Consider the following 14,160-nt stretch of genomic DNA (forward strand, 5'->3'; position numbering starts at 1 on the left):
AAATCAAGATCTATTTCCCCATCTGCAGGTACCCCTTGGGGGCAGTGGAGAACTGACATACTCTTCCCATCATTCTTATGATTTCCCCTTAATTCATAGAATAGTCTATCGTTTACAAAGAACATGGATACCCTCTGCCCCTGAGGTTAAATTAAAAAAAAAAAAAGGCACTCTTAAAATAACAAAGTGGTTTTATATATATTGTCTCATTTAATGAATTATCGGGGTCCTACATGGCACTAGAAATTCTCCTTCCAAAAGAACTTAAGAAGCTTCATCTAAGGCTCCTGGAGTGAGTCTTGGTGGAGAGATGTTTGAGGGGTCACTGCCTCCCCATCCTCTTCTGAGGACAGCCATGCATTTTCTCAGCATGGTGTCTGACTCCTTATTGGCAGGTGTTTTTTTTTTTTTTTTTTTTTGGTCTTTTTGCCTTTTCTAGGGCTGCTCCCGTGGCATATGAAGGTTCCCAGGCTAGGGGTCTGATCGGAGCTGTAGCCGCTGGCCTACACCAGAGCCTCAGCAACGCAGGATCTGAGCCACGTCTGCAACCTACACCATAGCTCACAGCAATGCCAGGCCAGGGATCTAAACTGCAACCTCATGGTTCCTAGTCGGATTCCTTAACCAATAAGCCACGATGGGAACTCCCTTATTGGCTGTTTTAACTTGACCTTACCACGGTGCATCTCAATGATCTCTAATCCATACACTGTTAAGTTGGTAAAGGGGAGAAAAGAAAAATCAATACATTAAGAAAGCTGAAATCTGAACCCCCCCCCCCCCCGCCCCAACACACACACACACCTTTCATTATGCTCAAAGGTCTTTCTTACTCTCCTTTTGAGACAGTCAGAAGAGTGAAGGGAGCTGCCTGACCTTATTTTACTACTTAGAAAGTCTTGGGTTAGCTATGTAAAAGGATGCATTTGTCCCTTTAAAAAGAGACTTTAAAGATATTTAAATCAGGAATTCCGGGTGTGATGCACTGGGTTAAAAACCTGACAGCAGCAACTATGGTTGCCATGGATACATGGGTTGGATCCCAGCCTAGGTGCAGTGTGTCGAAGGATCCAGTGTTGTGACAGCTGTGGCATAGGTCACAGCTGCAGCTTGGATCCAGTCCCTGGCCTGGCAACCTCCATAGGCCACGGGTGCAGATATTAAAAAAAAAAAGATATTTAAATCCTCCAGGTTGCCTCCTCTAAGGCTCCATGATGTAAAACAGCATTAATGACTGTGCAGGAAAAAGAGGAATGTAGCAAGTCAGACAAACAGCAGAAATGGGGAGGTTTTTATGAGGTTTATCAATTTTGCACCTTCATATATCTAATAAAAAGCTTGTGTCTAAATTATGAGAATGTTCTTGAGACGGAGGCATGGGTTTTTGGAACCTTTAGTGTCTGAGGATATCTTAACTGCAAAAATAATAACTCGACTGGAACTTTTTGGGTAAGTAGTAAAGATGACAAGAGGAATTCAGAGATGTTTTCATTGGACCCATTCATCATTGGAAACTTTAATATAGTCAGGATTTACTAAAAGAATAACATCCTCCTATATGTTAAGTGCTGGGGGTGTTATAACTTTGAATGTTCTTGGAAACTACCTACTCAATTGCATACGTTCCTCCAGAAATTCAGCTGAGATTGCCAGCATTGCACTTGAAAGAAGTGATTTCAGTTATTTCTTGAAGATAATGACTTCTGCCTTTCCTTTCACTTTCTTTCTAGTGTAGTTTATGGATTAGCTATAACTCTGAGTCATGGTTATGTGGGATTTTCCAAGGTGGATGAAAATTCCATTTTTTTTTTGGCCCATGAGGAGGAAAAAAAAATCAGAAGCTTTTCTCTGGGTGACACATATATCTGAATAACATTACCAGGTCACAATTAGTTAATTAAATCATTGTCTAGCAAAATGGTTCTGAAGTTTCATATAAAAGTGACAGCAACAAGGAAAAAAAAGTAGAAGAACACATGCATTTGAGTCTCAGCTGTGCCCTTAATATTCTTCCTGAGTCTCAGGGGTCTTCAGGAGCCAATAATGCAAATGATGTAATAGCATCATTTTGAGGATGATTAAGGGAGGGAATATGCAAGTCCTTTAAGTCATACAAATTACTATGCCATTGCTAATTATAACCATAATTCCTTAACTCAAATGGTATTAATTGAGGTCTTTCTGGGTATTTGATTAAGCACTGTATCAGAATGAAAAGATGGGGAAAAAAAGGACACAGTTTCTACTTTCAAGGAGCTTTCAATCTATGATAATATTAATAGTTAGCATTTACAGGGTATTGTATGCCCAACACTGGGTTAAGCATAATTTTAAAAATAAACAGGAGTTAGAAAGACATCATATACCAGATCCTTTGAACAGACTAATTGTGAGAGCTGAGTTTGTGTCTGGACTTACTGGGGTCCTGGCTAAGTTTGATGGAAGCTTGAGGGAGCCTTAAAGACAAGCATCTCAAAGGATGGCATTTCTCCTTTCAGTAAGGAGGAGACCCTAGCAAGTATCTATGGACCGTACCACTTAAAAACTACTCTGGCTGCTGATGTATGTTTCAGAGCCCTGCAGTGGCTACACCTAGGTCTGGTCCTTATCACAGCAGAAGCTGCCTAAGCTTCAAGGGAGGATCTGTATGGTCTGCTAAGCATTATGCAGCCTGCAAAATCCAGGGACAAAGATGGCCGTGATAGGGACTGGTATGTCTTGTACCTATCAGCAGAGAGACTATAATGGCTTCTTAAAAATAATTTCTCATCTGAGATTCTTTAGAAACTAGATATCTTACTCTAGAAGCCACAATGTGTTAAGATCTGGGTTATGCTGTTGAGGTGGTGACTGTCTAATATCCTGGGGGAAAAAAACATATGTTTAGGGATGGGCATAATCGTTCAATTTGCACACCAGACTGTACTGGAAACTATTATTATCCTCATTTTAAGGACCACAATCTAGAGGCTTAGAGAGGTTAAATAAGATTCATAAAGTCATACAGTTCATGCAGCTGGAGTTCCAGTAGAGACACTACCTTTGACCACAGCAAAAACACTTAAATTTGAGGATGATGCTAAGAGCACTGAACTCTTCTTTGGAAAGTTCTCTTGGGGAGGTGACTTGCTTACACAACCTCTGAAGAATGATGAGGTGTTCTTCATGGATGAGAATGGTCTCATCAGTGATAGGGTTCCCTTGGACAAGGCACAGAGGGGACAGTGAGTGGGGAATCCAAGCAGCTTCACATGATGCCCAGAGGGGAGGCTTGAGGCCAGCCTGAGCAGACCTTGGTTTGTCCTCGCAAGGATTCTGCCCTCTGTTCTGTAGGATATGGGGGTTTATCAGAGGTCTTTAAGCAGACTGGTGATATATTTGGGTTTTTAATTTAGAAAGATGAACCCTGAGAGCTATAAAGGTGTAGGATTGAGTCCAGCAGTGGACTCGAAGCACTGAAGGATAAATGAAGAGATGACTGGTGACACGGAATCTCCTCCTTCCTAACATTTATGTTACAGGGTAGCCAGAAGGAAGTGGGTATAAAATGTTTAAACAGAATGCCCTGAGCTGCAACAGCAAGGAGGGGGCTAACCGGGTGATGCGAGAGGAGAGAGAGGCTTCGTTTGTGACCTTCAGGAGATTCATTTTCAGTTTGGAAGCAACTATGATTGTTCGTGTCAGAAAGAATAGGATTTACATTGTATTCTCCCATCCACACACAGGTGTGTGCACAGACACACACCCCCCCCACACACCCCCAGAGGCAGAACACAATGTCAGCTTACTCAGAAAAAGACAGAAGCCTTGAACGCCTCTCTGAAATCCGTAAATGTGCCTAGCATTTCAAAGATCATATTTAACTAAATGTACTTGATGAGACCTCTACTTTAAAGTGAGAACTTGAGACAATTACAGAGAGAAACAAAATTCTTTCTACTGTTATTCAGGGACTCTTAAAGAGAAACCCTGATTCCAGTGCAGGTTATATGGGACAAGAATGGTGTATAAGACATAAAGAACAGATTTTTGGTTGCCAAGGGGGAGAGGGGAGGGAGTGGGATGGACTGGGAGGTTGGGGTTAGTAGATGCAAACTAGTACATGGATGGATGGATAAGCAATGAGCTCCTACTGCACTGCACAGGGAACTCGATCTTGTCTCTTGGGATAGATCAGCGGGAGATAATATAAGAAAGGAAATGTCTATATATGTATGAATGGGTCACTTCGCTGTACAGTAGAAATTGGTACAACATTGTAAATCAACTATAATATTTTTTAAAATAAAAAAAGGGTGGTGTGTGTAATACACAGATCACCCTCAGGATCTGAATGATGAAGGGGGATAATTTTTTTTTTCTCGTTAAGGATTTGCAGCATAACTTAGGAGAACTGTTAAGCTATTATTAAAATCACAATATAATGTCAACTATCTGGAAGCCTAAATACCAGATATCTCAAACGATGCAATTATTTTTATTAATGGTCGATCATTTAAAAGAATGCCATTATTATACTAAGTGTGTCAATAGTGCTTTAAAATAAGCTGTTAATAATGGTGATTGCAAGATATGGGAAGCCCCCGGGTGAATTCACAGAGAACCACAGGCCTCTTTACTCAATAGTTTCTCTTGGAATGACCCATCGGCCCAACTCCAGTTCTACGGAATTTAATAGCAAATGACCAACAGAGTAATTCATTAAAGGACCCTTTTACCTAACACTTAGTCAAAAGAACAACAGCTTTTTTATTAACCACTTAGAACGTGTAGAGCACTTATTTATGTTTTACTGAGGCTGGCCTGAGGTTCTCTGCCTTTTTGCATTATGTTTCGTGAATTTTGAATTTCACCGTGATGTACAATACAAATGTCAAGGATTTCAATGCATGTGCGGACTCTCTCTCCAAGTGCATGTTAATTCTAGCCTTCTGCCTTCTCTGTTTCCCTCAGTCCATACATTTTCTCTCGTGAGTGGGAGAAAAATGAGGGATTTGTACAGACTACCTGGATTTTGTGCTTGGGGAGGGTTTTGCACAAACACATTCACACACTCACCATATTCTGCCTGCATTGCTCAGACACATATATGCCCCTGCAGACTCAAAGGGTCCTCTCTATTCTTGGATAGTCTTTGCAAATCCTTCACTATATAGAGTAAAACAACACTGTATTTCTCATCTCAAATGACCCCCCACTTATCAAGACAGGATACTTAAGGGCCGTGTCTCCATCACACATAGAGCTGGGTACTGCACAACTTCTGCATCATAAAAAATAAAGAGTAATTGATTTACCTTCCTCAGATATACATTTTCAGGCAGAATCTATATTTCACAACACAGGTACAAATAAAGATGTATGTCTCATTTCAGATACCTAGTCTCTTCTGAAAAGCTTAATGCTTTAGAGGCCAGTGTCTGGGCTGTTTTTTACGCAGTCTACAGTGTCATACTATGTATTTGTCAGCCTAAACAAGCAAGTCTGGTCTGTGGATGTGGGCTAGAGTGTGTATGTTTGTATAATGTGTGTGTATGGGCATTGATTTGGTGAATGTGTGATATATAAAGATAAATGAGTGAAATATTCCCAGTCTTTGTGTACAATGCCAGTGGTACCACCCCTTTTCTCTCTATCATGAAAGCAACTCAGCACATCAACTAAGTAAAAAATGCAGTAACCTGGACTGAAAAGGCACTGGGTGAAAGAAACCTATTCTATCATTTATAAATATAAAATGTTTAACATGTGTGGCCTGCCTGACTGATGAAATTCAAAATAGAAAAAATTACAAACCAAAAGTATACTGAACAGGGGCCATCCTCAAAGAAACTGGAACTGCTATGACTTTTATAGCTAGTTGATAGAAACCCCCCTCCTGTTTTTTTAAGTGAATGTGGTGAATTCAACAAACTGGTCATTTGGTGAATCACTGGGCCAGTGATTCTTAGTGAATTGGTTGACTTGGAGATTTTGAGGGACAACGACTATATGACAAAGTCATGGTGGGATTTCTAGTAATGATTTAGTTGTGTGTTTACTAGCGTTTATAGACATTGGAAGTAACTACCCAAGAGCATTTGTCGACACCATGGATTGGAAATTTATAAGTACATCTTGATCAGGCAGAGGAAGGAGTGAAAAATGAAAAGGAGAAAGAGAGAGCCTCTAAATTAGGAAAGCAGAACGTCCCTAAAAAATTTCAGCCTGCTTCTGCTTATATCTCATTGATCAAAATTGTCTCACATGGTGCAAGAGAGTTTGGGAAATGTAGTTTTTAATCTTGGCCCCTTCCTCCCTCAAATATAACTGAGTTCTGGTCAGAAGGAAGAAAGGGGAAACTTGGATGTTGGAAAAGCAGCTGGCAATGTCTGTCTGCAACACTGGAAGTTTCTCTTTCTTATTGTATTTTCGATCACTTTTTAATTTATTTTCTATTTTTATTTTTTGTCTTTTTAGGGCCATACCTGTGGCATATGGAATTTCCCAGGCTAGGGGTCAAATCACAGCTGCAGCTTCAGGGCTACACCACAGCCACAGCAATGTTAGATCTGAGCCGCGTCTGTGAACTACACTACAGCTCATGGCAACACCAGATCCTTAACCCACTGAGTGGGGCCAAGGATCTAATCTTCATCCTCATGGATACTATTCAAGTTCATTACCTCTGAGACACAACAGGAACTCCCTCTGCTCACTTTTCAAGTCACTACTATGCTTCTTCTTTTTTTTTAAGTTGCTGTCCCCTTTTCTCCCTGTTGAATTATATTTTACTTAGAATTGTTATAGTTCTGAGTAGAAGGGCCGAGGATCATCTAATTACACCCCCTTTATTTCACCAATGAGAAAAATGAGGCTCAACACTGCACTTCCCTGCCCAAGGTCACACAATGAGTTATAGAAACCGCAGGTAGAACGCCAGCCCAGTGCTCATCACCCCATGCTGTCTCTGGGGAATGAGGAGAAAAAAAGGCAAGTGGACAAATTTCAATTTTATTTTTCCTAAGTGAAAACTCCAGTTACCAACTCCTTTATATTTAAATTATTAGCACTTGTGGAATTCAATTTCTAGCTAGCCAAGCATAATTGTAACACATTGCCAGTTTTTCTTATTAAGCTTCCTACACATTTTGCTATAGGATCACACAGCTGCTAAAATGGGATGGAGGGTTCATAGGGGTTTCTTTTCACTTGTTAATCAAAAAGATTAAAAGCCAATATATGAGAATAGCCTCACAGAATGCTACCCAAAACCATTGCCAGAAAAATACCCCAAATAATATTTGCAGCTTCCTGCCATTTTCTGAAAAATTTTTAGAGATTGCTACACAAAAGGCTGGGTGACAGACTGTGAAGGCTCTGAGGGAGAACATGGAAACTGGTCCTCTTTCAGTTTCTTCTATGAGAAGAGTCATCTTGTTTAGGTCACTTTCTTGTTCTGGTTCTCTTCTGCAGCGAGGAGAGGTTGCTCTGGAATTGGGGTCTCAGCTTTGGTCATGCATTGGAATGAATCATGGAAGGGCATTGAAAAGGATTAATGTCTATGTTCTTCCAACTCTTTTGATTTTGTTGGTTTCCAGGGTAGGGCATAGGTATCAGCAGTTTATGTAAAGCTCCCTAGGTGATGCTAATATGTAGTCAGAATTGAAATCCACCATGCTATCATGAGCACTGATTTTGCTACTCAAACTGTGGCCCACTGACCAGCAGCATCATATTACCTGGGATTTGGTGAGAAATGCAGAATTTCAGGGCCCACTCCAGACCTGCTGAATCAGAATCTGCAAGGACCTCAGGTGATTGAATCTACCATAAAGCATGAGAAGCACTGCTGAGACTCCTCTCAGCTCTCTCATTTTGTGATTCTGTAATACTGGGTTACTTTCTTGTTCAAATACCTTCAGTTGCTCCCCATGCAATCTTAATTCTTCAAACTGGTGTTTAAGGCTCATCATCATGTAACCCAGACTTCTCTCCAACCATTCTTCCCATCATGTGTTCTAGTTTTAGAGGCCTCTCTTCTTTCCTTATCTCCTGAATAGCCCTTGCTTGTTCCTGCTGGGCTTGCACAGCTCCCTTGTCCTTGCCCAGCCATACACATCCAAGTCCAGCCAAAGGTGGCTTGGTGGCTTGCCCCAGCCCACCATGCATCACTAGCATTTACCCTGTCTTGTTGAGTTGTTTGAGGTACCTTGAATTATTACCACTAGATTTGTTGAGTTGTTTGAGGTGCCTTGAATTATTACCAATAGATTTTGTTTCCTTACCTCTCTATTTAGAACTTAAGGGTCTATTTAGACCTTAAGGTCCTTTAAGACAAGAACTATATCTTAGCCATCCTTGAATCCCAAGTTCACACTCAAAAAAACGTGGTGGACATCCAGTAAATGTTCACTATCAAGGCTTGCTGCAGTGAGGAGACAAATGACTTTAGAATCAAATGAGGTGGATTTCGTAACCCCTGATGACATGACCTTTTCTAGTCTCAGTTTTCTTAGTTTTCTTGTATCTAGAGGTCTTCAGTTGTCTTCAAGCTTTGGTATTCTGAGTCTAGGTCTTTATTGGGACCAGTTTTATTCAATTTTAATCCCTGAAGGTAGAGTCCTCAAGCTCTCATGTATTTTACCAGCAGCAGGTTGCACAGGTGATGAGTTTTTAACTTATACAGTCCTTCATGTGGGATTTAAATATACTATCTTATCCTGTCCTTGAAAATATCACTCCCCTATAGGTCTAAAACAGAGGGAAATCAGGTAGTTGAATGTGTGAGAAACTAAATAAAATTGGCTTGGTCTATTACCTTGTTTGTTTTTTAAGAGAAGTGTGACCTTTTGTCTCAAGGATTTGGTGTGGGATCAGTTGGAAACAAGTAGTTTTTGCCCTGTAGGATCTTTCTGCCCTGAGTTACACAGCTAGCATCCTTCAGTCATCTGTAATTTAAACCCTACATTCTCATGCATCTCCACAACAGCCCTGTGAGGGAGAAACACAGGGGCTAGGGTTATCTCAATTTGGAGCTGGTGAATCAGGCTCAGAGAGGTGACATTATTTGCCAGTAATTTTCTCTGTTTTCCAAAGATCTGGTTTCTGTTTCCCTCTGCCTCAGAAGCATGTGGGGGCATGTATTAGCCCCACAGAATCCTTGGCCCCAACTCTGATAGAATTTCTCAGGGTGAGGCCCCAGATCCTGTCAACTTGATAATCCCCTGGGGAAATTCCTTAGCTTATCAAAGTATGGGAACTACCTTACAAGGAAATGTTCTCTGTCCCTATAGAGAATTGACCTCTGTCTCAGGATGGCTGCATTGTCTCCCTTCCAGAGACATAGGCTTGGAAACTGGGTATGTTCCCATAGTCACCTGAGTAGCTTTTAAGAAAAGTCACCTCAATAAGTGCCTTTCTAGGTCAAGTGATGCCAATTCTGCATGGAGTGGCTTGGGAATCTTGATTTTTAAATAGTTGTGTACATGACCTTGATACATAGCAAGGCTTGGGAGCTATTGTCCTATGGCAAAGTTGAAACCAGCCTGGATTAATTTTTAAAGGCTGCAGTTAACAGAATGATGTGTAGTTGATAGGCTGATGCATTTAAAAATGGAGTTTTCTATAGGGATATCTGCCTACATTCTCCTTTATCTCCTCTGGGAAGACCTCTTTCTCCTACTCAAAACAAGTGCCTTGAAATACATCTAAACTCCTTGAAGTCTTTGCAGGTGAGAAAAAGGCTGAGGGAGAGTTTTCCAGACTCTGGAATTTCATTCTGTCTGTCTTTTTAGGGCCACAACTACAGCATATGGAAATTCCCAGGGAGGGGTCAAATCAGAGCTGCAGATACTGGCCTATACCATAGTCATAGCAATGCCAGATCCGAGCCATGTCTATAACTTACATCACAGCTCGCGGCAATGCCAGATTCTTAGCCCACTGAGTGAGGCCAAGGATCAAACCCATGTCCTCATGGATACTAGTCAGGTTCATTACCGCTGAGCCACAATGGGAACTCCTAGATTCTGGTTTTCTATCTGAAGCCATCATTCATATCACGTTCCCAATTTAGAGGGAGCTAGGCTGTATGCAGCCTATGACCTCAGCCAGTAGCTTCTGGGATCCAACTAGGGGTGTCCACTTAGAACAGTGTTTCCTCTCCCATACAGTAGCAGATAAAAATAGAAATAACAAGCCCTCATGTTTTATAGCACTTTTCCATTCACAAAGCACATTCACATCTTTTTATCTCATTAAACCTCCCTTACAACAAACCTGTGTTGTGTCATTACCCACATGTTACAGATGATGAGACTGAAGCCAGAGAGATAAAGCACCCTGCTTGCTCAGAGCTGAGCAGACTACCTGGGGGTTCCGATTCTGGCCCATTGCTCTTTCCACCGGGTACATCCGCCCACCTCCTTCTCACGACAGCCTTGATGGAGCACATATTTGATTCTCATGGTCAGATGGCAGAGCTGAAGCTGGAAGTGATAAGTCTTAAGTCAATTAGCTCCTAAATGGGAGGACCAGAATTCAAACTCAGTTCTCTCCAACTCTCAGGCCGACCACTCTTTTAAATTCACAGCTCTGCTGCTTTCCTGGAAGGCTTGAATCATCAGTTGTGTTTATCATGCACTGTTGACATTAGCACCTACTAGGGCTTTTAACTAATGCCCTACTGCCATAAACTGTGTTTTCTGTTTTATTTTAAATATTGGTCCAGAACTCCCTTTGTGGTGAAACTTTTGGCTCAGTAGGTAAAGAACCTGACTAGTGTCTGTGAGGATATGTGTTTGATCCATGGCTTCGCTCAGTGGATTAAGGATTGGGTGTTGCTGCAAGCTCCACCTTAGGTCATGGATGTGGCTCAGATCTGGCACGGCTGTGGCTGTGGCTGACAGCTACATCTCTGATTCAACCCCTAGCCTGGGAACTTCCATATGCCAATGGTGCAGCCCTGAAAAGACCCCCCCCAAAAAAGGTAAAAAAAAATGTTGCTCCAGATCTATTAAATTTATTTCTTAAGCCATTGAAAGGCCATGAATGACCCAGAGTTTGAAAAACACTCTGCTGAGTGTTCTAACATTTGCTTGTGGTACTTATTTACACTTTTTTTTTTTACTAGGTCAAAACTGGAGCAAATTCCTTGCTGGTCAGCCTTGGCCCTGATCGGCTTGGGCGCCTCTGCCCAGTTCCTTCCAGTTTTCCTGACCACCTCCCAGGCGGTGAGTGGGGGAGGGGGTCTTGAGGCTGGAGGTAAACTCTAGCAGCACATGGGCTCCTGGATAATGAGCACATCCTTCACAGCTTACCCTTTCCTGATGACTATGAACAGTAATAAAAATGTGAGCAAACAGGGAGAGTTTAGTGTGTTTATTGCTGCTATTGAGAAAATAATGTGATAATAAACAGGGCCGGTAATGGAAATTGCTTCTAAGAATAAAATTACGTTATTATGAGTTACATGCAGCCATCAGAAAGCGTTTCGTCTCTCCAAGTGGGAGCTGTGTGGCTGGTTGGCACTGTTCCAGGGGCCTCCCTCCTGCCCAGGAGCCCCACTGCTTGCTCCACTTGCCAACTTGAACTATCAGCCTCATTGACTTCTTGGCATTGCTGATCTCTGGAAACAGGAGGCTTGGGCAGCATTGCATTTTAATTAGTGCATTTAATCCCTGGCTTGTGCACCATTGCCTGTTACCTTTCTTCGCAGAGACTCCTTAAGTCTGGATGAGGAAACTCTTCTTCAGTTCTATGATGAAGGAATTAACCCTGGGCGCCGTTTCAATGCTCTGTGTGGATGAGAATGGCCTTTTCTATCAGCTAATCACCAATCCCGTCATTAACCAGGCACCAGAGTGAAATGAAGCCTTGAGAGCTTCGTTGCTGTACTAGTTAGAAAGAAAATGACAGAAAAAATGTCAAGCTGAGTTGAGCTGAGTTGGCTTTGATGACACCCAGACGTCCACAGGCTAACGGCAAAGTGCCCCAGAAAGTTCTTCATTTGGACTTTGTCTGTGTTCTGCCCTACACCCTGTCTTTTTGCCATGCTTGCTCATATTCCTCTTTCTACAGGGAATCTTCCAGTTCTCACCTGTCAAAATCTTACTCAGCGCCCCCATGCACCTCCCAACTGTGATGTCCTACAGGAAGTCTCGTCAAACCCCATGGCACGCTTCCTTTCCCATGTGATTCCCGTATACTGTTAGAGCACTTGTGCTGGTCTCCTGGGAATAAGCTAATTGCATCTCATCTCTTTTTAGAACATAACCTTGTGAATTCAGATGGTGGTTGTCATTCGCCTCTGGTCTGGCCCAGGGTACAGCAGAAGCCAGCTGGGAACGTGCTGTTGCAATCAATCCAGATAAACTGGGGTTGACTATCAGATCTCCATTCATGTGTTGGGGCTGAGCTAGGGAAAGGCAGAAGGCTCTGGCACACAGAATGTAAAGAGGCACTTGCAAGACCCTGGAGTCTCTCTTGAAAGTGTTTGCCCAGGGTACCTCCTCCTGCCTTGCCCCAGTCCTGGCACTGGTGAGTAGACAGGGAAAAGCCTGGAGGTCTCTCTTGAACAGGCGTTTGCTGGGTATTTTTTGTGAGAACAGCTTAGTCTTCTATGATCAGGATTTTTCTAATCAGCAGAAAAAAACCTTCTAAGACCTGCCATTGTTTTATTAAAGGCCCTAATTCTGTGGCTTTTCTCCTTACCCAAGCCAACAGGACTCCAGGCTTCCATAGCTGTACCTGTGCTTTCATGGCATGTCCCTAGCCTTGCTCATCCTTGGCACCCTGGTCTGTCCCACATTCATCCCTTACATAGAGAACCACAGAGTCTCTAGTTGCCCTGCCTTTGGAGTTCCTCCACCTTGGTCCAGCCCACATTCCATGCTACGATAGGTCAGAAAGCTGATCTGGGTCCCTTCTTCTGAGCTGTCCTTTTTCCCCTCTTATTCTCACTCCGTGGCAGGTGGAGACAAAGTCCCCAGAGGCTGCAAAAAATAAGAGTAGCATATGACCCAGCAGTCCCACTCTTTGGCATATATCCAGACAAAACTTTCCATGAAAAAGACACATGTGCCCACATGTTCATTGCAGCACTATTCACAATAGCCAAGACATGGAAACAACTCAAATGTCCATCGACAGATGATTGGATTAGGAAGATGTGCTGTATATATACACAGTGGAATACTACTCAGCCATAAAAAGAATGAAATAATGCCATTTGCAGCATGGATGGACCTAGAGATTCTCATACTGAGTGAAGTCAGTCAGAAAGAGAAAGACAAATACCGTATGATATCACTTATATCTGGAATCGAATATGTGACACAAATGAACCTTTCCACAGAAAAGAAAATCATGGACTTGGAGAATAGACTTGTGGTTTCCAAGGGGGATGGGGAGGGAGTAGGGTGGATTGTGAGCTTAGGGTTAATAGATACAAACTATTGCCTTTGGAATGGGTTAGCAACGAGATCCTACTCTGTAGCATAGGGAACTATGTCTAGTCACTTATGATGTAGCATGAGAATGTGAGAAAATAGAATGTGTACATGTACGTGTAACTGAGTCACCATGCTGTACAGTAGAAAAAAAATTGTATTGGGGAAAAAAAAATAAGAGTAGCAAGACATTCATGGGTTTTACAAAGATTTCCTATTTAAACTGTGATGGAAAATCATCACAGTTTAACTAGAATTATACATTAGATTCTTTAAAGGGTAGAAGGCTTACACTATCATAACAGGTTAGGATATTTAATAGAGTTATGTCTTTAGGATAAGGATCAATCCATTTACTCATTAATTTACTCCTCCAACAGTGCACAAGTCTGGTCTAGACACGTCAGGAAATGAGGCTCATGTGGTGTTGTCTCCACATTCCTTACCTTCTACAGAGGGGAGGCAGAGTCAACCAGGATGTAATCCTTGAACGCCATCATGGTAAGTGGCCTAAGTGAGAAGAAAACAAGCCAGGTAAGAAAGCGAAGTTGCTGAGAATAGGGCTATGGTGATGGAGAGCCCTTTAGAGGCTGTGGCCTCCATGCCAAGACCTGAGGATTGCATGAGCTGCCAAGGGCATGGCCAGGGCTGAGCCAAAGCAGCGGCTGGAGGCTGGGCAGGTCTCCATGGGTCTGAGGAGCAGGAGGAGGTCAGGCCACTGGAGGACAGT

This window comes from Sus scrofa, chromosome 3, assembly GCF_054392235.1.
Source record: "Sus scrofa isolate SSC_HxYL_T2T_F1_AM1 chromosome 3, Sscrofa_HxYL_maternal_Yorkshire_Landrace_v2.0, whole genome shotgun sequence".
Lineage (NCBI taxonomy): Eukaryota > Metazoa > Chordata > Mammalia > Artiodactyla > Suidae > Sus > Sus scrofa.